This window comes from Schistocerca americana, chromosome 2 (assembly GCF_021461395.2).
Source record: "Schistocerca americana isolate TAMUIC-IGC-003095 chromosome 2, iqSchAmer2.1, whole genome shotgun sequence".
Lineage (NCBI taxonomy): Eukaryota > Metazoa > Arthropoda > Insecta > Orthoptera > Acrididae > Schistocerca > Schistocerca americana.
Window position 1 is genome coordinate 503,407,861 of NC_060120.1, and position 27,165 is coordinate 503,435,025.

Consider the following 27,165-nt stretch of genomic DNA (forward strand, 5'->3'; position numbering starts at 1 on the left):
TACTGCAGGAATGTGCAGCAGCTGGAGCGAGGTTAGTGGACACGAGATGGAATAATGGAAATAGCCATCGGTAACTAATTACAGTGATCTGTGGTGAACATTACTTTGACAGTTTTTCGGGCACAGTTAATAACTCTCTGTAAATATTACTGCTATCTGCGTTTGACAAATGCAGTGTGCAAACGGATCCCAAAACTCAGTTTCTTACTTTAGATTCACAGTGTCCTATGTCGTACATTCATTCATTTGTCATTGTTTTCGATACATAAGCAATATATAGGCAAATCTCTTCGAACACTAATATGTCTACAAATCTGGTGATTTCCGATCCGACAGAAGTGTCACGCAAGCGAACAATACGTCCGCGAGTGCCGCCTGCGATTTCGTGTTAAGCGCAGAACACGGGTAGTGGTGATTATTAACAATTTTGGCAACTTCTTGCCATTCACGAAGTTTATACTGCATATATGGTGTCTTGTGACCTGGTATTTTCGTTCAGCTATTGTGTAGGTTTTGCTTCATATTGTGTACTTTAAGCCATGAGTAAATGCTCATGTCTTCAACAAAAGTTATTGGATGACACGTCTGCTTATGAGCGAATAGGAAAAAGATGAGACAGAGTAAGTCCACCTCACACAAACATGCTTCACTGTAAAGCAGAGTTAGTTGTTCTCTTGTCGTCGACAATGTCTCAAAAAGTGGTGTATCTCATTATCAAGTGTCATGCAGTGATTACTGTACCAAGCTGATTGTCATAGACCGACTCTGCATACACAACGTAACGAAGCTATTGCCGTCCTATGAATGTGGAACTATCCGCTGGAAGCTTGTTACGGCAAGAAAAAAAAAAATCTAGTTGTGTTTGGCTGTTACTGCTTCCATCTATATTTGATCAGAAGGAGAGCAAAATAATAAATGATTAACGCTTACTTGAATTCAGGCTAGAATTATGGTGACGTAAGTGATGTAAACACGCTACCCATCAAGTCCTTGCCCTGTCTTAAAGTACCGTAAATTTTTCATTTAGCTCTGTGTGTCGTAATAGCCGAGAAATAATTTCGTAAGACTTGTGATCTTCTTACCAGTAAGAACTGCTTATAATGATGGACACCTTCGGTGAATGTGATTAATGTCACTTTGTGATCAAAAGTATCCGGACATCCCCAAAAGCATACGTTTATCATATTAGATGCGTTGCGCTGCCACCTACTGCCAGATACTCCATATCAGCGACCTCAGTAGTCATTAGACATAGCGAGAGAACAGAATGGGGCGCTCCGCGGAACTCACGGACTTCGAACGTGGTCAGGTGATGGGGTGTCATATCATACGTCTGTACGCGAGATTTCCATACTCCTAAACATCCCTAGGTGCACTGTTTCCGATGTCATAGTGAAATTGAAACGTGAAAGGACATGTACAGCACAAAAGCGTACATGCCGACCTCTTCTGTTGACTGATAGAGACCGCCGACAGTTGAAGATTGTTGTAATGTGGAATAGGCAGACATCTATCCATACCATCACACAGGAATTCCAGACTGCGTCAGGATCCACTGCAAGTACTATGACACTTAGACGGAAGGTGAAAAAACTTCATTTAATGGTCGAGCGGCTGCTCGTAAGCCACACATCACGCCGGCAAATGCCAAACGATGGCTAACTTGGTATAAGTAGCGTAAACATCGGACATCTCAAAAGTGCAAAAACTTTCTGTGGAGAGACGAATCACGGTACACAATGTGGCGATCCGATGGCAGGATGGGAGTATGGCGAATGCCCGGTTAACGTCATCTGCCAGCGTGTGTAGTTCCAACAGTAAAATCCGGAAGCGGTGGTGTTATGGTGTGGTCGTGTTTTTCATGGAGGGGGCTTGCACCCATTGCTGTTTTACATGGCACTATCAGAGCACAGGTCACATTGATGTTTTAAGCATCTTCTTGCTTCCCACTGTTGAAGAGAATTTCGGGGTTGGCGATTGCATCCTTCAACACGGTCGAGCACCAGTTCATAATGCACGGCCTGTGGCGGAGTAATTACACGACAATAACATGACTGTAATGGACTGGCCTGCACAGATTCCTGACCTGAATATAATAGAACACCTTTGGGATGTTTTGGAACGCCGACTTCGTGCCAGGCCTCACCGACCGACATCAATACCCCTCCTCAGAGCAGCACTCCGTGAAGAATTGTCTGCCATTCTCCAAGAAACCTTCCAGCACCTGAATTAACGTATGTCTGCGAGAGTGGAAGCTCTCATCAAGACGAAGAGTGAGCCAACACCATAATGAATTCCAGCATTTCCGATGGAGGACGCCACGAACTTTTAAGTCATTTTCAGCCAATTGTCCGGATACTTTTGATCACATAGTGTATGTCAATTTAACAATATTACCTGCTTTGTCAACTGCCTATGTTTACGATGTTGAATTATTCATTTATTTTACTGATTTTCTAATACCAATACTAAAATTAAACGTATATACACTCCTGGAAATTGAAATAAGAACACCGTGAATTCATTGTCCCAGGAAGGGGAAACTTTATTGACACATTCCTGGGGTCAGATACATCACATGATCACACTGACAGAACCACAGGCACATAGACACAGGCAACAGAGCATGCACAATGCCGGCACTAGTACAGTGTATATCCACCTTTCGCAGCAATGCAGGCTGCTATTCTCCCATGGAGACGATCGTAGAGATGCTGGATGTAGTCCTGTGGAACGGCTTGCCATGCCATTTCCACCTGGCGCCTCAGTTGGACCAGCGTTCGTGCTGGACGTGCAGACCGCGTGAGACGACGCTTCATCCAGTCCCAAACATGCTCAATGGGGGACAGATCCGGAGATCTTGCTGGCCAGGGTAGTTGACTTACACCTTCTAGAGCACGTTGGGTGGCACGGGATACATGCGGACGTGCATTGTCCTGTTGGAACAGCAAGTTCCCTTGCCGGTCTAGGAATGGTAGAACGATGGGTCCGATGACGGTTTGGATGTACCGTGCACTATTGAGTGTCCCCTCGACGATCACCAGTGGTGTACGGCCAGTGTAGGAGATCGCTCCCCACACCATGATGCCGGGTGTTGGCCCTGTGTGCCTCGGTCGTATGCAGTCCTGATTGTGGCGCTCACCTGCACGGCGCCAAACACGCATACGACCATCATTGGCACCAAGGCAGAAGCGACTCTCATCGCTGAAGACGACACGTCTCCATTCGTCCCTCCATTCACGCCTGTCGCGACATCACTGGAGGCGGGCTGCACGATGTTGGGGCGTGAGCGGAAGACGGCCTAACGGTGTGCAGGACCGTAGCCCAGCTTCATGGAGACGGTTGCGAATGGTCCTCGCCGATACCCCAGGAGCAACAGTGTCCCTAATTTGCTGGGAAGTGGCGGTGCGGTCCCCTACGGCACTGCGTAGGATCCTACGGTCTTGGCGTGCATCCGTGCGTCGCTGCGGTCCGGTCCCAGGTCGACGGGCACGTGCACCTTCCGCCGACCACTGGCGACAACATCGATGTACTGTGGAGACCTCACGCCCCACGTGTTGAGCAATTCATCGGTACGTCCACCCGGCCTCCCGCATGCCCACTATACGCCCTCGCTCAAAGTCCGTCAACTGCACATACGGTTCACGTCCACGCTGTCGCGGCATGCTACCAGTGTTAAAGACTGCGATGGAGCTCCGTATGCCACGGCAAACTGGCTGACACTGACGGCGGCGGTGCACAAATGCTGCGCAGCTAGCGCCATTCGACGGCCAACACCGCGGTTCCTGGTGTGTCCGCTGTGCCGTGCGTGTGATCATTGCTTGTACAGCCCTCTCGCAGTGTCCGGAGCAAGTATGGTGGGTCTGACACACCGGTGTCAATGTGTTCTTTTTTCCATTTCCAGGAGTGTATTTGAATGAGTGAAACTGTAATTGTTAATGTATTCTTTCGTGTGATATTAATATAAAATTTTGTTTTCTATGTAAAGTAATACTACGCCCATTCGAAAGTATTTTGTTTTCTATGCCCGTAATTAAACAAAAGACGGATGGGAGTGAAAGGATGACTTAAGACGACGTCAGTGGTTACGAGAGGAAGTGTTTGTTTAATGGGGAAAGAATACGTGTTTTGAGATGAAGTTCAGACTGGGATTTGTCGAGGAGAGTAGAGGGGCAAATGCTGTATCGAGAAGAAGTGAAGCTGTTTTGGAGAAACTGGAAATGTAATAAAGAGAGTTGTTGCAGACTGTAATGACATCGTGTTAGTACAGGTCGATGAACGGAATGCCACGATATCGCATATGTAAAGATTATATAGGTAATGTGGAGGCCTTTCCAGGAGGAAAAGTAGCCGATAGGAAAACTTAAGGAGGAGCGGAATTTTTTGATGAAGATTCGCAACGAAGAAGCTAAGAACGGAAAAGATCAAGAATTGTTTAATGGTGGACGACAGACATGGTACGTCATGTTTGAACCATTGAGCAACTGATTGGACACTAATTAAAGTATGAAAATCAGAAGAAATGAATTAACTGTGTTTACGGAGTGTGAAATTACAAGAACTTTACTTACTGGCAAAGTGAAAAGTGTATGTAGACTGCGTACATACGGGCTACAGCGAATGATCGAACTATTTATCGGTTTCTGCTACTACTGCTTGCACTTTATTTTGCAACGGAAAATTTCGAACCTCTTTAATTATATGTGGTGGCATAATATGCGATCCAAAAAAAGGAAGTTTTGAGTGAAAGTGCACGCCGCCCAGCCAAATACACGAAATAGTTTGAGTGTGCACTGTTGCCATAACCGTATTTTTCGCATAAATATCCCATCTTAATCCCATCCCGTTGTTTTGCCTGGAGTGATTACAATATTTCTTGTCGTTGAGTTGCATTTCTTGAGATGCGTATGTTGGAGAATATAATTTTCAGAGCATTTATCCAACTCGAAGCGCGGTTTAAAGCCATTTCTGCAACCATCTTAATTCATAACCGACGAACGGCCACGATATGTATGCGACCAGAAGTAGTAACATCTTTGACACACTCCGAAACAAATATTCAGAACAACATCAGACGACACAATTATCACAGAACCGGTCCAGATCAACATATGAATAAAAAAAACATTGTTTAGCAATAGCAAATTTAAAAGTTCAGTTAGGCTTGCGTTGCAAAAACTGTGGAAAATTGATTCGAGTTACATATAAGACAGTCTAACTGCTGTTGTGTAAACAATCAGATGAATGTCAAATGATATACTATAAGCAGAATCCCTGGTCATTTAACGATTATCTTTCGCTGTGGCAGTATTGCCGACAGTGGACCATTTGGTGTTTTCCGGAGTATGTACGTAGATGTAGATGAATTGAAAACGGGAGATGGGACAGAAGTATGTAACCTTTGTTTTAGATGTAACCGCCGTAACTTACTTCATGTATCCTACTACATTTATCCCTCTGTGAAACAAGACGGTCAGTGCTTTCATGGAAGTCTGTTTGCGGTTACCAACGGAACAATGATTGTACCCGGGCGTGCATATCTTTGTCCGAAGCAAATGGACGGCCACGAAGGTCTTTTTTCAGGACTTCAAAAACAAGAAAAATACTCGGGGAGAGATCGGGAAACTTCTGCAGCGTAATCGAAACAATCTTGGCAACATGTGGACATACCCACATCCGACCTCTCCTCATGCCACTTGCGTATTTTTGGAGCGCTGAAGAAATAAATTCGTGGCTGCCGATTTGCTTAGGACGGAGAGGTGCTCGCTTGGGTTCAGTCATGGTTCGATAGACAACCGCAAACAGTTTTCCATGAAAGTTTTGACCATCTTGTCCTACAGTGGGATAAATGTACCGAAATAATTAAGTGTTTATTTACTTTGTTTCCATCTGTCTCGTCTCCGACTGTCATTCAGTTAAATTCATGGATCGATCGTCGTCATTCACACATTTACAGTGATACTTTTCAGAGAAAAGTCTTTAATGTTTCCTGATTCCACTTTGATACAAACGGATGCTCAGATCAGCAGTTTAATATACACTCAACCAGCTACTCAATTATTTTTTAGTTCACTGTTCTGCATTTGCTTTGCTGTACAGTATGCGGTCGCTGTGAAAACGGTGGACGCGCGGGATTAGCCGAGCGGTCAATTGCGCTGCAGTCATGGACTGTGCGGCTGGTCCCGGCGAAGGTTCGAGTCCTCCCTCGGGCATGGGTGTGTGTGTGTGTGTGTGTGTGTGTGTGTGTGTGTGTGTGTGTGTGTGTGTGTGTGGTTGTCCTTAGGATAATTTAGGTTAAGTAGAGTGTAAGCTTAGGGACTGATGGCCTTAGCAGTTAAGTCCCATAAGATTTCACACACATTTGAACTTTTTTTTTTTTGTATCCTGTGAGTTGCCCTTGGATAAACAATAATTCACGACTATATACGTGCAACCAAATGGGTGCAATACATATTTGTTTTGGGATGCAATTTACGTGAAATGTTGAATTCTAACACACATGTGGAGCACCCATTTGGTTACACGTGTATAACTGTGAATTATTGTTGTCCTAGGGCAACTCACAGGAAGCCAATCTGTAATTTGTCTTGATGAAAGGATGAAAAGACCGTCTGACGATGAATTGTGAGACACGCAGTAATAATGATCCTGACACCAAGTAGCAGCAGAATGAAAAATTATAGTTACAGACAAAGATTGACTAAAATGGTTGTTACTGTGCACAGAGAAGAGTGGAAGACAGAAAGAGTACAACATCAAAGTAGCTGAGACACATGAGTAATGTAAATCATATTGTAACAGAACTTCATGTTAAGTTCAGTGCTGAACTCTGAATAGTGGCATTTGTATCGGTCAGTTATGCTTTTTTCTCTCCTCTCCAAGGACAGTGTCGTCATCAAAATTTCGTCCCTCTGCATTACAGAAATCAATGGTAACAATAATAATAAGCATCCAACATGAAACAGCTTGTGACAAGATTTCCTTTGTATTCCCAATGTTGTGGAATTGGTCTGTAGAAAATTTCAGTACATGAGTTTTATAGATTACGACAAAGAGGAAACTTACGGAAAGTATCAAAATTATGAAATGCTATGTTATATTAAAATAATGTCGTGATCGGCCACTTCTTTCATTGTCTGTGAAGTATAAATTACGAAATCTGACTTCAGCACACAAAAATTCTGATTGGGTGCACCCAGTGATCAGACTTCCAGTGCTACTAACGGGTTAAAGTGTTTCACAAAATTTGCCCGTGGATGTGGATGTAAGAGCTGAGGATGCGGTGGTTATGCGGATCTCATTTCCTTGTTATTCATTAAGCTACTTTTACTCATATAGTTCTCCTTGTCAGCTAGGAAGTCCTGATAAGTTACAAATTTGATTTGACTCTCTGTGATCTCCTGTTTGGTTCACTAAACGATAGTGCGGAACTGTGTATAACGCTTCCAGACGAACCAATGAAAAATGGCTCGTGTACAAATCATTACCGCTAAGACGTATCACGCTTCACTGGAGACTTGCATACCGCTGAATCTGCATTCTGTGAACGTTCGTCTTGCAGAGTGTGCGGTCTGTACTGTGGTCACGACGGGCAGGGTAAAGAAACAGAACGCCGTGCTCTACGCAGCCGGCACAAATTGCTTTTAATTACGGTAGGATTGGCAGCCCTGCAGACTGTTCCCCACGCTCCACTCACTAGTACTGTCAGTGTTTTTCTCTGTAGCTACACAATGTAGGTGAGCAGCTCCATCGTCAGTCTTTGAAAACCTACGTTCCTATCATTATTTCTTATATACATTGCTTCGTTGTTCCTAGACCACGTTTCGACAACCATACCAGTACAGGGTATTCAAATGCTATCTACTGGAGTGGTTTACACCGTATTCCGTCCTTTCTTTTGGATGTTTAATTGCAACGGCACAAAGACTGCAATGCAAGCACTTGCTACTGCTGAAGCTACAATCTAGATAGATAGATAGAGTCATTTTTCTCTGAACACCTAACTGTGAACACCAGAAGATCCTGAAGGAGAACCCAGCAGAGGGGGACGAAATGTCGAGAAACATGACGCGGCCTAAAATCGCAGAAGGTTTCACCTTCAATGCCTGTTGTCTACGTGGAAACATTATGAAAATATTTGCGAACAGCTCATAAGAAAGAAACAGCAAACCAAACGAAACCACATCACTTTCCGAATCATTTATCGACCCTCTGGCATTTATCGACCCTCTGGTGTTAAGTTTCGCGAAGTGATATTAAAGATTTTGCATAATATGTACCCGAATATAATATGCGTAAGTAGAGCTATAAAGTCACACTGTGCAAATCCGGGTCAAGGATGTAGATCATTAAACGGGAGGGGCTTCCTATGGCTGAAGTCTGGAATCGTGTTTGAGAAGCGGCAAGTCCATATTCCATTTGGACGTTCTGATTCACCTGCCCTGCGCTTCCCCGCGGCCTACTCGCCGGCGGTGTTACAGTGAAACTTATCCTCCGTCTATTACGAGATTACGTCGACAATGTTTTCAACTAAGTATATCGGCGTCACAAAATAAACGTAAATTTTAAGGCAGTTCCTCACGACGAATGACGTGAATAATTATTAGCATCTACTGCTAGATTTCATTATCTCCTCACTCTGTTTTTCCGCAAAGGTGTTACTTCGCGCTGCGTGTCTCATGCGCTGCGTGTCTCATTCGCTGCAAAAAAAGAAAAAAATGGGATTTCGGTGTACTGCAGTGAGTGGTGGATATGAAGTGAGTAACTCGGGGCCGGTCGGCCGGAGTTGCCAAGCGGTTCTAGGCGCTACTGTCTGGAACCGCGCGACCGCTACGGTCGCAGGTTCGAATCCTGCCTCGGGCATGGATGTGTGTGATGTCCTTAGGTTAGTTAGGTTTAAGTAGTTCTAAGTTCTAGGGGACTGATGACCTCAGATGTTAAGTCCCACAGTGCTCAGAGCCATATGAACCATTTTAGTAACGCCGGCTGTACCGGAGACAAACCAATGAAGAAATTAGCGTATGTCCCTGATATATCGTCTTGTACTACCCACGGATAACAACATTGCCCGTGTAAATGTACGTCCGAGTAATGGCTACAAGATCACCAATACCATTCAGAACCAGCGATGCCTTTGAGGTGTTGCATCGATTCCCTAGTGGCTCAGCTATCCACTTCATACTGAAAGATATTTATTGATTTCTTTACACTGCGCAACACAGCAATTAAAGTTTCAGTTTTTCGAAACGTAGGCATGCGCAGAGGTATGTGATCAGGCAGTATATGGCGTTGCTGTCGGCAACCCCTATGTAAGACAGTAAGTGTTTGACGCAGTTGTTAGATCTGTTACTGCTGCTACAGTGGCAGTTTATCAAGATTTAAGTCTGTTTGAACGTGGTGTTATAGTCGGCGTACGATCGATGGGACACAGCATCTCCGAGGCAGCGATGAAGTCGGGATTTTCCCGTATAATCATTTCACGAGCGTACCATGAATATCAGGAATCCGGTAAATCATCATATCTCCGACATCACTGCCGCCGGAAAGAGATCCTGCAAGAACGAGACCAACGATGATTGAAGTGAAATCGTTCAAGGTGACAGGAGTGCAACTCTTCCGTAAATTGGTGCAGATTTCAATGCTGGGCCATAAACAAGTATCAGCGTGCGAACCACTCAACGAAAAATCATCGATATGGGCTTCCAGAGCCGAAGGTCCACTCATTTACCCTTGATGACTACAAGACAATGCTTTATGCCTCGCCTGGGCCCGTCGAGACAGACACTGGACTGGTGATGACTGGAAACATGTTGCCTGGTCGAACGAGTCTCGTTTCAAATTGTATCGAGCGGATAAACGTGAAAGGGTATGGAGACAATCTCATGAATCCATGGACCCTGCATGTCAACAGGGGACTGTTCAGGCTGGCGGAGGCTCTGTAATGGTGTGGGGAGTGTGCAGTTGGTGTGATATGGGACCCCTGATGGGTCTCTGACAGGTGACACGTGCGTAAGCATCCTGAATCCATTCATGTACATTGTGCGTTCCGAGGACTTGGGCAAATCCAGCAGGGCAATACAATACCCAACACGTCCAGAATTGCTACAGAGTGGCTCCAGCAACACTGTTCTGAGTTTGAACACTTCCAAAAACAAATATGTATTGCACCCACTTCCGCTGCCCACCAGACCCCCCCACACTTTAACATTACTGAGCATATCTGGGATGCCTTGCAATGTACCCCCCTTTTCTCCTATGGATTTATGGGCAGCCCTGCAGGATTCATGGTGTCAATTCCCTCCAGCACTACTTCAGGCGTTAGTCGAGTCCATGCCACGTCGTGTTGCGGCACCTCTGTGCGCTCGCGGGGGCCCCATATGATATGATAGGCAGGTGTACCAGTTTCTTTGGATCTTCAGTGTAAATGAATAGGCTCGAGCTCAGTTCTTGAGGGGTACAAAGAGGGTCTGATGTCACATACGCGCCAGATTGCACCACAATTCTGCGACCAAAGCCTAAGTGTGTGGCACTTAGGGCGTCAGTGAGACCAACCTTTTGCTTGGAACATTGATTTCCATATATTTCGGGTCGAGAACAACAGATCTCAGTGTGATAAGCAACAGGACGACGCGCAATTTCAACGCTGGACGTCGCAGTTCTGACGTACATGGCAGAGGCTTGAAAAGAAGGGATGAAATATGCGAATAGCGGGTACGACTCATCATGTGATACGTCCAGGTGCGATTGGCCAAAATTGTATATGAAATCTGGTGCCAATGTCAAATCGTTAACCCACCTTACACCTCTTATGGACGTCTCAGCAGCGGCCTTCTTTTCATATTGGCCGACACTTTGATGTTTGATGCATCACCGAGCCCTATGGTCGTGTCGCAGGGCGCCACGATTTTGTAGGATTCCAGTTAAATGGCGTTTCGAAAAAGTGATACTTTAATTATGTTGCGCAGCGTATGTATTATCTCCATAGTTGGTGCAGAGCTGCACGCAAAAGATTTGCTTTCTTCAGTCTTCTGACTCTTTGATCTACCCGCAACAACTTTCTCTCCTGTGCTGAACTCTTTATCACAAAGTACGACTTAGACCCAACCTCCTCAGTTATATTTTGGATATATGACAACTTCTGCTTTTCCCTCGAATTTTTGCCGTCTATGGCTCTTAGTATAAGTAAAATATTCCATATTTACGTTCACATCGATATTCTGCAAACCACAATGAAGCACTTGTTGCAAGAGGTACTGTATTTTTTCCCCGTCCCATTCACACATGGAACACGGGGCGGAAAACTACGTTATGCCACTTTGTGCTGGAATTAGTATAATCTTGTTTAGACCTACCCAGAAAGATATAAACGTACGAGGTGGAACATACTCCTACTCTTAGACTCCCCAGTACTGGTTCTCGAAAAAAAAAAAAAATGTACGTAGCTTTCGCGTGACAGGATATCTTCAAGCATCCACCTGGTGAGGTTGTACAGTATTTCCGTGGCGCAGTCATAACACATGGTCTTCCTCCTCCTTATTAGAGTTTCCCCTCATATCCCTCTTGTCGTCCGTTCTACGGAAGGCCTACCTTAATACCCCACTTAATTTTCAGAATTCTTCCGTAACACCGCACTTCAATCCCTTCGATAACAGTGGACGAATAAATTCTAAGAATCAGTATAACTTTTGTATTATAAACCGGTTATGCAGGGTGTAACGGCGGGAACAAGTGCAGATATTTTTATATATGGTGCCTTAATATGCACAAACATCAGCGTGATGGTTGCTTTTTCTCTGCGTCGAACTGTCTTCACGCAAACACGTCAAAAACTTTCCGACCATATGTTTTCTGCCTGGTCGTAACTGCACCACTAAGTGGACAATGCCTGTCAGCACAGACTAACCATTTTGCGTCCACACGTTTACGCATGTAAACCTGACCTACTGCCCAGAGGAAAATAGCTACTAATGGCTTGCTCTAGCCCTAGTAGGTGGGATCCTAAAAATATAAAACTTGAAACAGCTACAATTATTAGTCCGCAAAGGACGTAAATACTGACGTAATGTTGTTCAGTACATCGTCACCAATAGAGATATCTGCACTTATACCCATCGCACCCTGTATAAGCAGACTAGAACGTCTTTGTATTGCTATTGTAATTATAATAATAATAAATTATTATTATTATTATTATTATTATTATTATCCGCCAGCACCATTAGTAATCTGCTAGTAGGAGCCAGCAAATTCACATCTACTGCTTCTAAGATTTTTCCATGCATTACATTTGTGGTGTCACCGCCAGACACCACACTTGCTAGGTGGTAGTTTTAAATCGGCCGCGGTCCATTAGTACATGTCGGACCCGCGTGTCGCCACTGTGTGATCGCAGACCGAGCGCCACCACAAGGCAGGTCTTGAGAGACGGACGAGCACTCGCCCCCAGTTGTATGGACGACTTTGCTAGCGACTACACGGACGAAGCATAGCTCATTTGCAGAGCAGATAGTTAGAATAGCCTTAAGCTAAGTCAATGGCTACGACCTAGCAAGGCGCCATTAGTAACATTGCATGTATCTAAAGAGTCTCACTTGTATCGCCACAATCTCCAGATGTACCAAAAGGATGGATTAAAGTTAAGTATTCCAGAAGCTACGTACTTTTCTTTATAGCATTCATTACGTATCCTGTTTCAGACCTCACGCCATCCTGCTTTAACTTAGCGCGTGCCTTTCGGCTTCCTCTCATTGTGTCTAGGCTGTCTTGTCTAGACACAAGATTTTTGGCGACGAGTCAACGGAAAGGGTCTTGTTCTTTCTAATTGCTTACATTTACCTGTGTCATGGCTTCGCCAGATGTACTGTCCGAATTTTATCGCTTGCAGAATCAGCAGACGCAGGCGTTATTGGATGCCCTTGGACAGCTCGTCCAGGGTCAACGTGCACTGTAAAACGATGCGGCCGCCGCCGCTTCATCGCTACCGCAGCTACAACATGCAGTTGCACCACCATTCCGTAATTTTCAAGCAGACGTGGAAACATGGATGGAGTGGTCACGCCAGTTTGGATTTCATCTCGCCGCCTACGGAATTCAAGGTAACCAGCGGCTCCCTCATTTATTGGCGTGTGAAGGGGTGCAAACGTACCGTGTGATAGTGAAATTATTTCCCCGACGCGACGTAGCAACTCTGTCCTACGAAGAAATTTTGTCTGCTTTAGATGCCTATTTCAAGGAAACAGTTAATGTAGTTGCAACAAGGTATACTTTCTTTCGTACAAAACGTACGGCCGGTCAAACTAATAGGGAGTGGGTTGCAACATTGCAAGGCCTTACCAGGGATTGTGCTTTTGAGTGTGAATGTGGACTCCCTTATTCAGATACAATGGTACATGATGCAATTGCACAGAACATTTGTGATGTTCGTATACGGGAACAGATTTTGAAACTAGTTAATCCCTCCCTTCAGCAAGTGATACACATATTAGATAGGCAAGACACACTTGACTTTGCTCAGGAATCATTTGCAACTTCGCCAGCCGTGTGTAACATTAACCGGCCCACCGGGCGCGCTGCTCGGACTGGTATACTGCCCTCGCGCACGTCCACGCAGCTGCCGCCACCCTCTAAACCAGGTGTGCCGCACCAGCATACAAATGCAGTGAAATCATGCCCGCGGTGTGTTACTAGACATTCGCGTGCAAATTGCACGTCACGCCAGGCTATTTGCTTTTTCTGTAATAAGAAAGGACATGTTCAAAGTGTTTGCCAGAAAAAGCTCAGATCAGACAATCACAACCATTCCAGGCCCTTCGCGCCGGAATCGGACCAAGAATACTCAGGCTCGTGAACCTTCGCCCATAGACATTCATGTAGTTAATTCCGCTTCATCCAGTGCCACTGTCTCTAACAGTGACTGTGTTTGTCCCACACAAAGTGTGCGTCGACGTCGCCGGAAATCACGTCAATTAGCAAGTGCTTCTGTACCAGTGTCCGTTCAAATTGCACGCGAAAGTCGCTCTTGTCGTCAGCAGGACAATAACCTTTTTGTAGACTTGGACTTTGAAGGCAGAGTGATCCCATTCCAGCTCTATACCAGAGCTGCAGTTTCATTGATCAATCACGACACGTACAATCAACTGGGCAAACCTCCGTTGCGTGCCGCAAATGTTAAGTTAAATAGTTATTCAGGTCAGAATATCCCTGTGTTAGGACAGTGCAGCCTTCTTGCAACATACAAGGGACAAACAAAACTTGTGTCATTTTACGTTCTTCGTTCTTCTTCTGCAGTGAACTAGTTTGGTTTAGATTTATTTCAGTTGTTTAACATGTCTATTGTAAATCAGGTCCTATCAGTGAATCAGACTGTGCCTTCAGCCAGTGTTTCTCGTCTGTGTGAAGAATTTGCAGACTTTTTGCACCGAGCTTAGGTTGCGCTCAAAACTATGAAGCCCATTTGGAACAAAGTCAACGCGCAACCGAAATTTTTTAGAGCACGCAATGTTCCTCACGCATTGCGTGATGAGGTCGCAAGAACATTACACGATTTAGAATCACAAGGTGTAATTGAACGTGTGCAAGCTTCTCTCTGGGCCTCACCCTTAGTAATTTTGCCAAAACCTTCCGGAAAACTGAGGCTTTGTGTGGACTTCAAGGCAACAGTGAATCCACAACTAGTGATTGCAATTTTTCCCTTACCCCGCCCAGAAGATCTTTTTGATAAACTGTGCCCGGGTAAATACTTTTCGAAGTTGGACCTAGCAGATGCGTACTTGCAAATACCAGTGGACGAGGAATCCCAGCGCGTCTTGGTGGTTAACACGCGTCTTGGTTTGTACCGATTCGAAACACTGCCATTTGGGTGTGCGTCCACCCCTGCATTGTTTCAGCAATATTTACAAACTGTTTGTGCGTCGGTCCCTACTGCAGCAAACTATCTGGACGATATTGTGATCTCCGGAAAGACAGCAGATGAGCATTTAGCACACCTACGAACATTATTTCAAGTGTTGCGACAAAATGGTCTTCGCTTGCGAAAGGACAAATGTGTGTTTTTTGCTCGTGACTTACCATATCTGGGACATGTCATAAATGCACAAGGCATACATCCCAGTCCAGAGCACCTCCGTGCCATACAAGACTTGCCTTTGCCACAGAATTTGAGGCAGCTACAGAGTGTGTTGGGAAAAATTAACTATTATCATCGCTTTCTGCGCAATGCCTCTTCCATTTCAGCTCCGCTTCATCGCTTACGCCGTAAAGGTGTTTCGTTCGTCTGGACGACGGAATGCGAACGCGCCTTTCGCCAGTTGAAATCGGCGTTACTTTCAAATACTTGCCTTACGCCATTCGATCCCCAGAAACCCGTTTTTTTGATGGTAGATGCATCGGATTTCGGGATCGGTGCTGTGCTTGCGCACAAAGATGGATCGCATGATCGCCCTATTGCCTTTGCGTCAAAATTGCTCTCGTCTGTGCAAAGAAATTATTCACAGATAAAGAAAGAAGCTTTGGCTCTTGTGTTTGGTGTTACTAAGTTCCATGATTTCTTGTATGGTCGTCACTTTACCATCATCACAGACCACAAACCTTTGACGTCGCTTTTTCATCCGAACAAGCCTGTACCTCCACGTACAACGCAGAAATTCATTCGCTGGTCTATTTTCCTCTCGCAGTACCGCTACGATATCTTGTATCAGTCCACTGCTAAGCATGGACACGCTGATGCATTGTCCTGTTTGCCTGTTGCTGAGGATAGAGCATTCGATTCTTCCGAACTTGCTTGCATGTTCATTGATTCGGAAACCGATGAAGTGGTCGAATCGTTTCCGATTGACTTTCGTCGTGTAGCTACAGCCACAGCTGCTGACCCGGTCCTTGCTACCGTTTTGCGTTTTGTTGCTATGCAATGGCCTTTGTCAAAGTCTCGGATCGAGGATCCGTTGGTTCGCCGATTTTTGCTCACAAGGAGAGACTTTTTGTTCGACGTGGTGTTTTGTTGTTGCGTTCTGATAATGATCAGTCCAGAGTCGTGGTCCCACGTTCGTTACAGTCCTCTGTTTTACGGCTTCTTCACCAAGGACGTTGGGGTATAGTGCGAACGAAACAACTTGCTCGTCAGCACTGTACTTGGTTCGGAATCGATGCTGTGATTACGAATGTGTGTTGTTCTTGCATGGCGTGTGCCGAACATCAATCCGCACCGCCGCGGAAAGTCTTTGCATGGCCAAAAGCCACTTCCCCTTGGCAACGCTTGCACATCGATTTTGCTGGTCCATTCTGGAATGCTCGATGGTTGGTTCTGGTAGATGCCTTCAGTAATTTTTCTTTTGTTGTTCGGATGTCTTCCACGACGTCAACTGCCACCATCCAAGCGTTGTCTGCTATCTTTTGCATGGAAGGTCTTCCGCAGACCATTGTTTCCGACAATGGCCCACAATTCATGTCCGCAGAATTTCAATCATTCTGCCAGGCCAATGGTATTCAACATCTGACATCCGCGCCGTTTTCGCCTCAGTCAAACGGTGCCGCTGAACGATTGGTCCGGACTTTCAAGTCACAGATGTTGAAGTTGAAAGAGTCGCATTCTCGGGAGGACGCGTTGTTGCTCTTTTTGTCATCGTATCGCTCTCAGCCCCAAGATGGTCGCTCGCCGGCTGAGTTGCTCCACGGTCGTCTTCATCGAACCTTGATGTCTTTGCTGCACCCGCCACATCCGGTTCCTGTGCAGCGGCAGACTCCTGCTTTTGCTCCAGGCGACGTTGTATTCTATCGCAACTATCGAGGTTCACGGCGTTGGCTCGCAGGGCGCATTCTTCGCTGCATCGGCCGCGCGATGTATTTGGTTTTGGGGGCCTCTGGTGAGGTGCGTCGGCATCTCAATCAGCTGCGCCTCTGTCGTCGCACGGGTTCTGCCGCTCCCCGTCTGCTTCCATCGACGGTGCCGTCCGGTCAGCGCCCTGGGGACCCATCTACTGGCTCGCCTCATCCCCAGGTGTTACCGACGATGCCTTCCATTTTGCCCCATGGCGACGCGCCGCCGCAGCCGCCGCCTGTTCTCCCGCCGGCGCCGCCTGCAGTGGACGCTTCGCTGCTACCGCCAAGCGCCTCCCTGGGTCACGCGCCGCCGATCGCTTCCCGTGACCAGCTGTCCTCCGCCATGGAACTCTTGCCCGCTCCGGACCACATGACGTCATCGCGCGTCGGATACCCCGACGCAATGGAGGTCGACCCTTGGGCCCCTCCTGTCTCTTCACGGGCGCATACACCGCATGTTGACGTGCACCCTGGACTAGGTTTTCAGGCGTTTCCTAGCTCCCCTCGGACCGAATGGCCGGGTGCGGGTGGCACGGCCTCGCCTGTTGTTAGGTTCCCCACCTCATCGCATACGTCAACATGGGGTCCTCCCCACGGCGGGCGGAAGCCTTATAACACGACCGTTCGCCGATTTGCGGGGGAGGAATGTGGTGTCACCGCCAGACACCACACTTGCTAGGTGGTAGTTTTAAATCGGCCGCGGTCCATTAGTACATGTCGGACCCGCGTGTCGCCACTGTGTGATCGCAGACCGAGCGCCACCACAAGGCAGGTCTTGAGAGACGGACGAGCACTCGCCCCCAGTTGTATGGACGACTTTGCTAGCGACTACACGGACGAAGCATAGCTCATTTGCAGAGCAGATAGTTAGAATAGCCTTAAGCTAAGTCAATGGCTACGACCTAGCAAGGCGCCATTAGTAACATTGCATGTATCTAAAGTCTCACTTGTATCGCCACAATCTCCAGATGTACCAAAAGGATGGATTAAAGTTAAGTATTCCAGAAGCTACGTACTTTTCTTTATAGCATTCATTACGTATCCTGTTTCAGACCTCACGCCATCCTGCTTTAACTTAGCGCGTGCCTTTCGGCTTCCTCTCATTGTGTCTAGGCTGTCTTGTCTAGACACAACAACATTTTTCTGCTGCACACGTTCTTGTTGCTACTACATGTTTTCTAATATCGTCTACACACGTCCATTTCGTCGTCGTGTCAGTCTTTCATTACCTCTCGTAAACAACATGTTTCATCCAGTTCCATTCAATTTTCATTACTATAATATTTGCTTCTACAATTTCTGCCTGTTTCTTTAATTAGTTTTTCGTTGTCCTATTTCCAACATGCTTCTCTCGGTATCTCGCCCAAGCGTGGTAGCCGCACTGTCTAAGACGTCTTGTCACAGCCCGCGCGGCTCCCCCCCCGTCGGAAGTTCGAGTCCTCCCTCGGGCGCGGGCGCGCGCGCGCGCGTGTGTGTGTGTGTGTGTGTGTGTGTGTGTGTGTGTGTGTGTGTGTGTGTGTGTGTGTGTGTGTGTTTTGTCCTTGGTCCTTGGCGTAAGTTAAAGTTAGATTACGTAGCGCGTAAGCTTAGGGACCGATGACCTCAGCAGTTTGGTTCCATAAGACCTTACCACAGATTTCCAATTTCGGTATCTCGCTGAGGGTCATTTTTGAGTGCTTTTCACTTAAAAGTCAATGTCTCATTACCTAATGGTAAATTTGAAGTTTAAAGTAAATTGGAAGCTAAGTTTTGGAAACTCTGCGTAATTTACTAAAATTCCTTCAGGCCACCTAGAAAACTAAATACGATTTTGAAAATAAAGTTTCATTCGTGTCTATGGATGATTTAATTAGTGAAAATCAACTGGCTTGGCTGACATTTAGCATGACTTAAAGCAGCCGCATGGAGGTGCTGGACAAATTATTTTTGGCGTTTCCGTGCGAAAGGAAAACTGAGACCCCTACATTAGCAGCTCCGTACGAGACGACCACATTCCCATGTACCGGATTAAAGTTGTTACTCCTTGACAGGAGAAGTCTTAAGAAGCAGTCACGTTTATCGGATACCATTCAAATATTTTAAATCCTTTCAAAATCTCAGACCGCCTGGAACTGTGCACCGAACACCGGAATGTTGTCCACGTAACCTCTGACCACGCAGGTCGTAGCGGCGGGAATGGCTGGAAATCTACGTGCACTTCAAACGACAGTGAATATCCTTCTATTAGGTGTTACACACTGAAGTAACTCAAGTCATGCGATATCTCAACATCGTGTCGAACCTCCTTTTTCAAAATGTTCAGATGTGGGTGAATTTCCAAGGGACCAAACTGCTGAGGTCATCGGTCCCTAGACTTGCATACTACGTGAACTAAAACTAACGTATGCTAAGAACAACACACACACACACACACACACACACACACACACACACACACACACACACACACGCCCATGCCAGAGGGAGGACTCGAACCTGCGGCGGGAGGGGCCGCGCAATCAGTGGCATGGCGCCTCAAACCATGTGTCCCTCCTTTTTCGCAGCGTAGTGCTGCACTTTAATGTTGTATCGACGCAACATGTCACTGGAGGTTCCCTGCAGAGATACTGAGCCATGCTGACTCTATAGCCATCCGTAAGTGTTGCCGGTGCAGCTCTCGATTGTGTCCCATAAAAGTTCGATGGGATTCATATCGGGCGGTCTGGGTGGCCAAATCATTCGCTCGGAATGTCCGGAATCATCTTCAAACCCATCGCGACTAATTGTGGCCAAGTGACATGACACATTGTCATCCATAAAAGTTGCATCATCGTTTGGGAACATGAAGTCCATGAACAGCTGGAAATGGTCTCGAAGTATGCGAACGTAGCCATGTCAGTGAATGATCAATTCAGTTGGCCCGGATGACCCAGTCCATTCCATGTAAAAACAGTCCGCGCCATTATGGAGCCACCACAGCTTGCACAGTGCGTTGTTGACAACTTGGGACCATGGCTTCGTGGGGTCTGCACTGCGCTCGAACTCTACCATCAGATCTTAGTAGCTGAAATCGGGACTCATCCGACCAGGCCAGTTTTCCAGTCCTCTAGGATCCAACCAATATGTTTACCAAATCAGGAGAGGCACTGTAAGCGATGTCGTGCTGTTAGCTCTGTTAAATGCACTTTCATCTGTCGTCTGTCGCCATAGCCCATTAATGCCATATTTCGCCACACTGTCCTAACGGGTACGTTCTTCGTACATTCCACATTGATTTCTGCGGTTATTTCACGGAGTGCTCCTTTTCTGTTAGCACTGAAAACTCTACGCAAACGCAGTTGTTGCCGGTCGTTAAGGTAAAGGCCGTCGGCCACTGCGTTGTCCGTAGTGAGAGATAATGCCTGAAATCTGGTATGTTCGCACACTCTGAACAAGGTGGATCTCGGAATTTTGAATTCCCTAGCGATTTGCGAAATGGAGTGTCCCATGTATGCGTCTAGACATCGCTGATGGGGCTCCGAATTTAGCAATCAATCCACTTAAATCTGTCAGTAATGTTCAAAAAGCCGCGTAAAACTAGGCAAAACAGTGCAGATCTGCATTCGGCATTTCCGTGGTTCCTTACATCATTTTCAAGAGAGTGTAGCATTGTTTCGCTAAACAATGCTACAGTCTATTTCCTTTTTTTTCATACCTGGACAATTCGAGCGTGCTATCCATCTAATGACCTCGATATTGACGGTGTATTAAGCACTAACTTTCATTCCGTGATCAGTAACCATATACGCCCACCCGAAAATCACAAACTTACAGCTAACTGAGAAGAAGGTAAGCAGTACTCCGCAAATTACCGTTAACAAGCAGCTTGTAGATCTGCTGAATGGTAACAGCTACAGTAAGAGCCTTCCTTTCCTGTGACTGCGTCTCTGGCACATACCTGAAATAAATGAAAACATACTGATTATCTTTCTGAATCCGTACGACTTATGTTCAAACAAGAAAAATTAAGTTACATTCAGTCTGAGCCTCCATTCTTATGTTCTGTGCGCAACAACGACTTTACCATATATGTTTGAACAGCCATGGACTTTGCAATGTGCTGATTAGATCTTTTTTTTTTTCCTCTCCCGCCATCAAACAAATCAATCTGCCCAATGTGAACTACTTATTCACTACCGACAATTAGCATGCGATTGTTTCTTCAAACTCTTCTTCGTACCAGCGCAAAATAAAAAATGGAGATTACAATGTAAGTCTATAATAAGGTTTTGAGGAAGAAGTGTAACACATTATGTAGCCATTACTTGATGAAGAAATACATCCATGGTACACACAGTCACCCGTTCAGTTTCGGCACAACTTGAAATTACGGAAACGTCTCCATCACAGGCTTCGTAAAGGATTGAGAGATCAAGAATTTTCCATATTTCCAAGCTGTACGTTATGCAGCTTTAGACATGTTCTAAAAAGAATCCTTAGGAATTATTCTTTCCTATTTCGACCATTTCTTGCAATTTATTTCAAAAGTTACTTCGTAGTGTAACGATGATGAAATTGTTTGAAATAATTTTGAAATTTATGTAAGCGGTTTTCACTTGTTTCTTTATACAATTTAAATAAAGCGACAGAGAAACAACTGAATAAGATCAAAGCCATGGCGGAGAAAATTTTATCCGGCACTGTAAATCAATTTCTCAAATTTGTAAAAGAATCTATTTTCTGCCGACAGACTGAATGCACCGTTGCTAAGTTGTGTAATAAATTGGTATTATTAAAATTACTTCCGCAGGATTTAAACTGCTACCGTTTATCACTTGCAAAATGATACATATGAACTTCGCAGACGTGTAAGTGAGTGCGGTGAATTTAGTACCACTGTTACTGTTCGAATAGTATGATGAGATTGTTCACTCCTGGTTAGAATTTTAATTGTGGTGGCTCTTTGACGTGTTTTTAAGCTATTGTTATTAATACTCATGTTATATTTTATTCTTGTATAATATTTATTACCCTCGTCTGTTTGCAGACTCTTGTTGAACTGATAGTGTTATCCTCATATCTTTTGTAGTACAAGGTACTATTCGATTAAAACTGAAAATTGTTTCAGTCGGCCTACTTCCGGTTATTTATAAAACGAGTGTTTTTGACATTTCCACTAATTTACCAAGCACACTTAGGTCGACGTAAAAAACGATTTTTCTTAAATTTATTCATGAATTAGGAACTATGCTTCCAAGATGGTATAACTTAATTATATCCAATGCTGTGTTTCTTCCATGAGTATATTACAACAGCCTTCAGTCACAATCGTGATTTTATTTCAATACAAGATGCATTTCGAGCCCCAGGAGCTTACCTTCAGGTGCTTTGACAATCTACATCAACGTTTTTTTCTTTTTGATTTAGGCTAATTCTGGTCCTGGTAAGATTACAATGGTATACTGAAAATTGGCACATTGTGAATGTTGTTCTACAATAGTAAGACAAATCGTAAAATAACTTACTGTTTCCAGTAATGGATACATGGTTTTCAAGCACAGTATGAGTAAATATGTTTACGCACATATCCACACTTTCCATTCTACAGCACATTTGTAAACAAGTCAGAACAAGTCAAAGAATTTCAAACGTAAAAATGCTACATTTCTACGAATATACAGATGTTATTTCAAAGATAATACAAAGCTGTTATATTATTAATTATACAGAGATATAATTTATAAAATACATTCATGTGAATATTCAAATATGGCTGTATGTTTCCAAGTAGTTGCACTATTAAATATTTATTCCTTGAGAAAAAAATTGTTTTAAACTTACTGACAAAAAATTGAGACTGCTAAACTTCGTTTGTTCATACAACATGTTTTCAGAAGATTTGTCTTTGTGTAACATTATTTCTAATTGTTCTAGTACATCATTTTTTACCATGGTTTTCTGTGCGGAATGCAGTTAGATAGTTGTGGTTGTAATTTATATTAAGGTACATGTGATAACTACTGTCTATTTATCACAATGATTAAGTCTAAACTTTGTGTCCATATAACGTGTGTGGAAAGTACTTCCAGTTTTTCCTACGTAAAATGCAGCTGCTACATTGCAATTTGTGTGTTCCACAGTGTTCTGTTATTGTGATGCTTGTGTTTACTGTTTGAAACAAGTGGAGAAGGAGATGTTAATATTGGTGTTTCTAAGGAAGTTAGTAAGTTTTTTGTGATGCTATGCCTAAAGAGGGGATGCTTGTGAACATACACGTTGTTTCAGTTGTTACTGCTGTAGTGCCTCTATTACTGATACTGGCCTATATTCTGTTGGATGGTTTGTCAATTTATTTTTCTCAATGAGTCATTATTTACTAGTACTGTTTTGACAGTATTGCTTGAATACAGCCATGTTGACATTTACAAATATTTGTTTATGAATGATATGTCTGTATAATTAAAAATGTAACAGCTTTTGTATCTTCTTTGAAAAAGTATCACCTGTGTTTACGTGGAAATGCAGTATCTTTACATTTTAAATTCTTTGGCTTGTGTTTACAAATCTGGCGCAGAAGGATAAGTGCGAATGCCCATAAACATGTTTACCCCTACTGTACTTCAAAACCACATATCCACTACTGGAAACAATAAGTTATATTTCGATGTTTCTTAGTGCTGTAAACTTATATTCACAATGTGCCACTATGGAATATACCAACGTAACCTTACACGGAACAGAATGAACCTAAATCTGCAAAAATAAGCTTAATGTAGACTGTCAGCACCCTGAAGTTCAGCCTCCAAGGCTCGAAATGCATCGTACATCGAAATAAAATAACGATTGTGACTGGAGACGGTTGTTCTGTATTTAACATGGTATATTATTCATTATTTTATTTAGCGTATGGCTAATACATACATATCATGAAATTAAATTACATATACATACTGACAAGAAACTTAAGTTTGTCTTTACAACGGAATATCCAGTCATTCAATCCAGCGCACTGCATCTGGAGTTGCTAGCAGGAAATCCTCTTTGGCGCCGTGATAGGCTCGAATCCTGCATTCACTGACAATGTGGTGAACAGTCTGGTATGGAGCCCCGCAGTCACAAGCTGGATCAGGCAGCTTCTTCCACTTAAAGAGAGCATCCCTGCATCGGCCATGGCCGGTACGGATTCTGTTGAGAGTAGTCCAGGTCTTGCGTGGTATGTCGAATCCACTTGCAAGTTCAGCACCTAAGAAGATGTTATGCAGGTGCACATCTGTCACTGCTTCCCACCGACCTTTCCATTCTTCAAGAGGTTTGAAATCCTTAGCAACCATGTCAGCAGCATCGCACGGAGTTGGATGGCGTGATATCAGTCTCTTACAGTTTAAAAGTGGCAGGTCGCTATGCACAGGTAAATTGGAATTCCTGGAGATCTTGTGGAATTCTCTCATAAGGGCAGTACATCTACGTAGATCGGGCTGCATTATATTGGTCAGGAGTGGAAGCCAATAAACTGGTATAGATGGACACTAACGAATGACGGGACCTAGTGGAGAGCATTATCTTTAGATGCCTCTCAAATGGCTGTGGATTTTTTCTTTTATTTGTTGTGATTATTGTTATTGTCACAGCGAGAACTTAAGTTGGACGTCAACAGTTACGGAAAAGCCAGACTAAAAACAGAACCTCCTTCAGACACAATTACCACATGTGTATCCTGAACACACAACATCTCTTTGTCGCTGAACGTTGATCAGTTGGTAGCCGTTTATCGACGCAGGATTTACGTGAACAAAAGGGAAAATGGGAACCTGCGGCGAGCGCAACCAGTTGTGCTCGAGTTGGACTGTGAACAAGAGGCAGCGCAGGGAGCTGCAGAAATATTTACGGTGCTCGGCGGCCAGCAAAGTTCCCCGCACTACAGAAACACTGTACGCGCAGGGTAAACACGCCGTGCCCAGCCACCGTAGCCGGCGTGCAGTGAGTGCTCGGCGGGCCGTAAGCCCAGACTAACTCACTCATGCCGCCGCCGGCTGGAATGTACGCCGCACTCAGAGTGCCACAGGCGGGAATACCGCAGCGGGTAAACGCCCCAGCTCTCTGCACAGCCAAGCTCGCACTCCACTTTGGTCTTACCTGTATCTGTATCGTACACCCGTTCTAAGAGCTACAGTTCTGAGTTTATCGACGTGCTTCTCTACTGCAATGTTTCCACAACTCTTTTTAAAGAACTCCCGTGCTGCACAAATCATGCTAATATTTTAAGTACGATTCTTACAGCTTTCTAGCATGTGCAGAAATGATGAGGACTGACGCTGTTTCGGTGGGACTCAACACTGTTGTTATTAGCCCCTCATCATCATCATCAAAGAGCCAGTAGCAGAGTTTTGCAAGTAATTTTTGTATTTTGTTTTATTCTGAGTCATCAATCTTCAGACTTCTTTGATGCCGCACAAGAAGAATTCCTCTCCTGTCCCAACCCCTTCATCTCAGAGTAGCAATTGCAGCCTACCTCCCCAATTACTTGCTGAATGTATTCCTGTCTCTATCTTCTTCTGCAGTTCTTACTGTACAGCTCCCTCTAGTACGAAAGTTATCCCCCTGATGTCTTAACAAACGTCCTACCATGCTGTCCCTCCTTGTCAGCGTTTTCCAGATATTTCTTTCCTTGCTGATTACGCGGAGTATCAGCTCACTGCATACCTTATAACGTCGCCTAATTTTCAACATTCTTCTCCAGCACTGCATCTCAAATGCTTCGATGCTCTTTTGTAGCAGCTTTCCCATACTCCACGTTTCATTAACATACCTTTCTGTGCTCCAAACCTACATACTCAGAAATTTCTTCTTTGAATTGAGACCTATGCTTGACAGCTGTAGAATTCTCTTGACCATAAATGCCACTTCTGCCAGTGATAATCTGCTTTTGATGTCCTCCGTCCGTCATGGGTTATATTGATGTCAAGAGAGCATAATTCCGTAACTACTTTGTCACCACCAATCTTGATGATAAGCTTCTCGCCTTTCTCATTTATGTTACTTCTCATTGCCTTCGTCTTTCTTAGATTTACCCCCACCTAAATTCTGTACTCATTGGACTGTTCATTCCATTCAGCATATCACGGAATTCTCCTTCACTTTTACTCAGGATAGCAATGTCATCATCGAATCTTATTATTGATACCCTTTGACCTTTAATTTTAATTCTACTCCTGGACTTTTCTTTTCTTTCCATCATTACTTCTTCGATGTACAAATTGAACTATAGGGGTGGAAGACTATACCCTCTCTAATCCGAATACTTCGTTCCTCGTCTCCCAGTCTTATTATTCCCTCCTGGATCTTGTACGTGTTGTATATTACCCGTCTCTCCCTATAGCACATTCCCATTTTCTCAAAATTTCGAACATCTTGCACTATTTTACATTGTCAAACGGTTTTTCCATGACAAATGCTAATGGAAGCGTCGATTTTCCTCCAGCCTTGCTTCCACATCGACACACGTCAGAATTGAGTCTCTGGTGCCTTTATCTTTCCTAAAGCCAAACTGATTTTCATCTAGCACGCTCTCAATTTTCTCTTCCATTCTTATGTACATTATTCTGGTCAGCTACTTGGGTGCATGAGCTGTCAAGCTGATTGTGCGATAGTTCTCGCACATGTCAACTCTTGCAATCTTTGGAATTGTGTGGATGATGCTCTTTTGAAAGTCATATGGTACAGTATATCGCTAGACTCTCACGTTCTACATATCAAGGTGAATAGTCGTTTCGTTGTCACATCCTCCCATGATTTTAGAAATTCTGATTGAATGTTATCCACCCATTCTACCGTATCTAATCTGAAATATTCCATAGCTCTCTTAAATTCTGATTCTAATACTGGATCACCTATCTCTCCTAAATCGACTCCTGTTTCTATCACACCAGAAAAATCTACCCCCTCATAGAGGCCTTCAATATACTCTTTCCACCTATCTGTCTTCTTCCCTGCATTGAACAGAGGAATTCCCATTGCACTCTGAATGATACCTGATACCACCATTGCTTTTAATTTCAAAGAATACTGTTTTGATTTTTCTATATGCTGAGTCAGACCTTCCGACAATCATTTCTTTTTCTATTTCTTCACGTTTTCCATGCAGACGTTTCACCTTACCTTCCCTGAACTTCCGGTTTATTTCGTTCATCAGCAAATTTTATATCTGTATTCCTGAATTTCCCTCAACATTTTTCTACTACCTTCCTCCATCCATCGACTGAAGCATTTCTTCTGTTAGCCTTGGTTTCTTTGCAGTTACCTTCTTTGTATCTATGATTTTCTTTCCAACTTCTATGATTGCCCTTTTTAGAGACGTCCATTCCTCTTCAATTTAATTGCCTTCTGAGCTCTTCCTTA

General features: G+C 44.4%; 1 protein-coding gene across 4 annotated transcripts in view; it reads right to left on the reverse strand.

Moving 5' to 3' along the window:
* Positions 1–27,165, reverse strand: part of LOC124596554 (pleckstrin homology-like domain family B member 1) — a 1,048,367-nt gene that overhangs the window by 829,625 nt on the left and 191,577 nt on the right. Inside the window, exon 2 of one of the 4 annotated variants that reach the window (XM_047135738.1) lies at positions 20,643–20,728. The exons of the other annotated variants lie outside the window; for them this stretch is intronic. The gene's annotated coding sequence lies outside the window, so the exon portion shown is untranslated. The remainder of the gene's footprint in view (positions 1–20,642; positions 20,729–27,165) is intronic. 4 annotated transcript variants of the gene reach the window in all.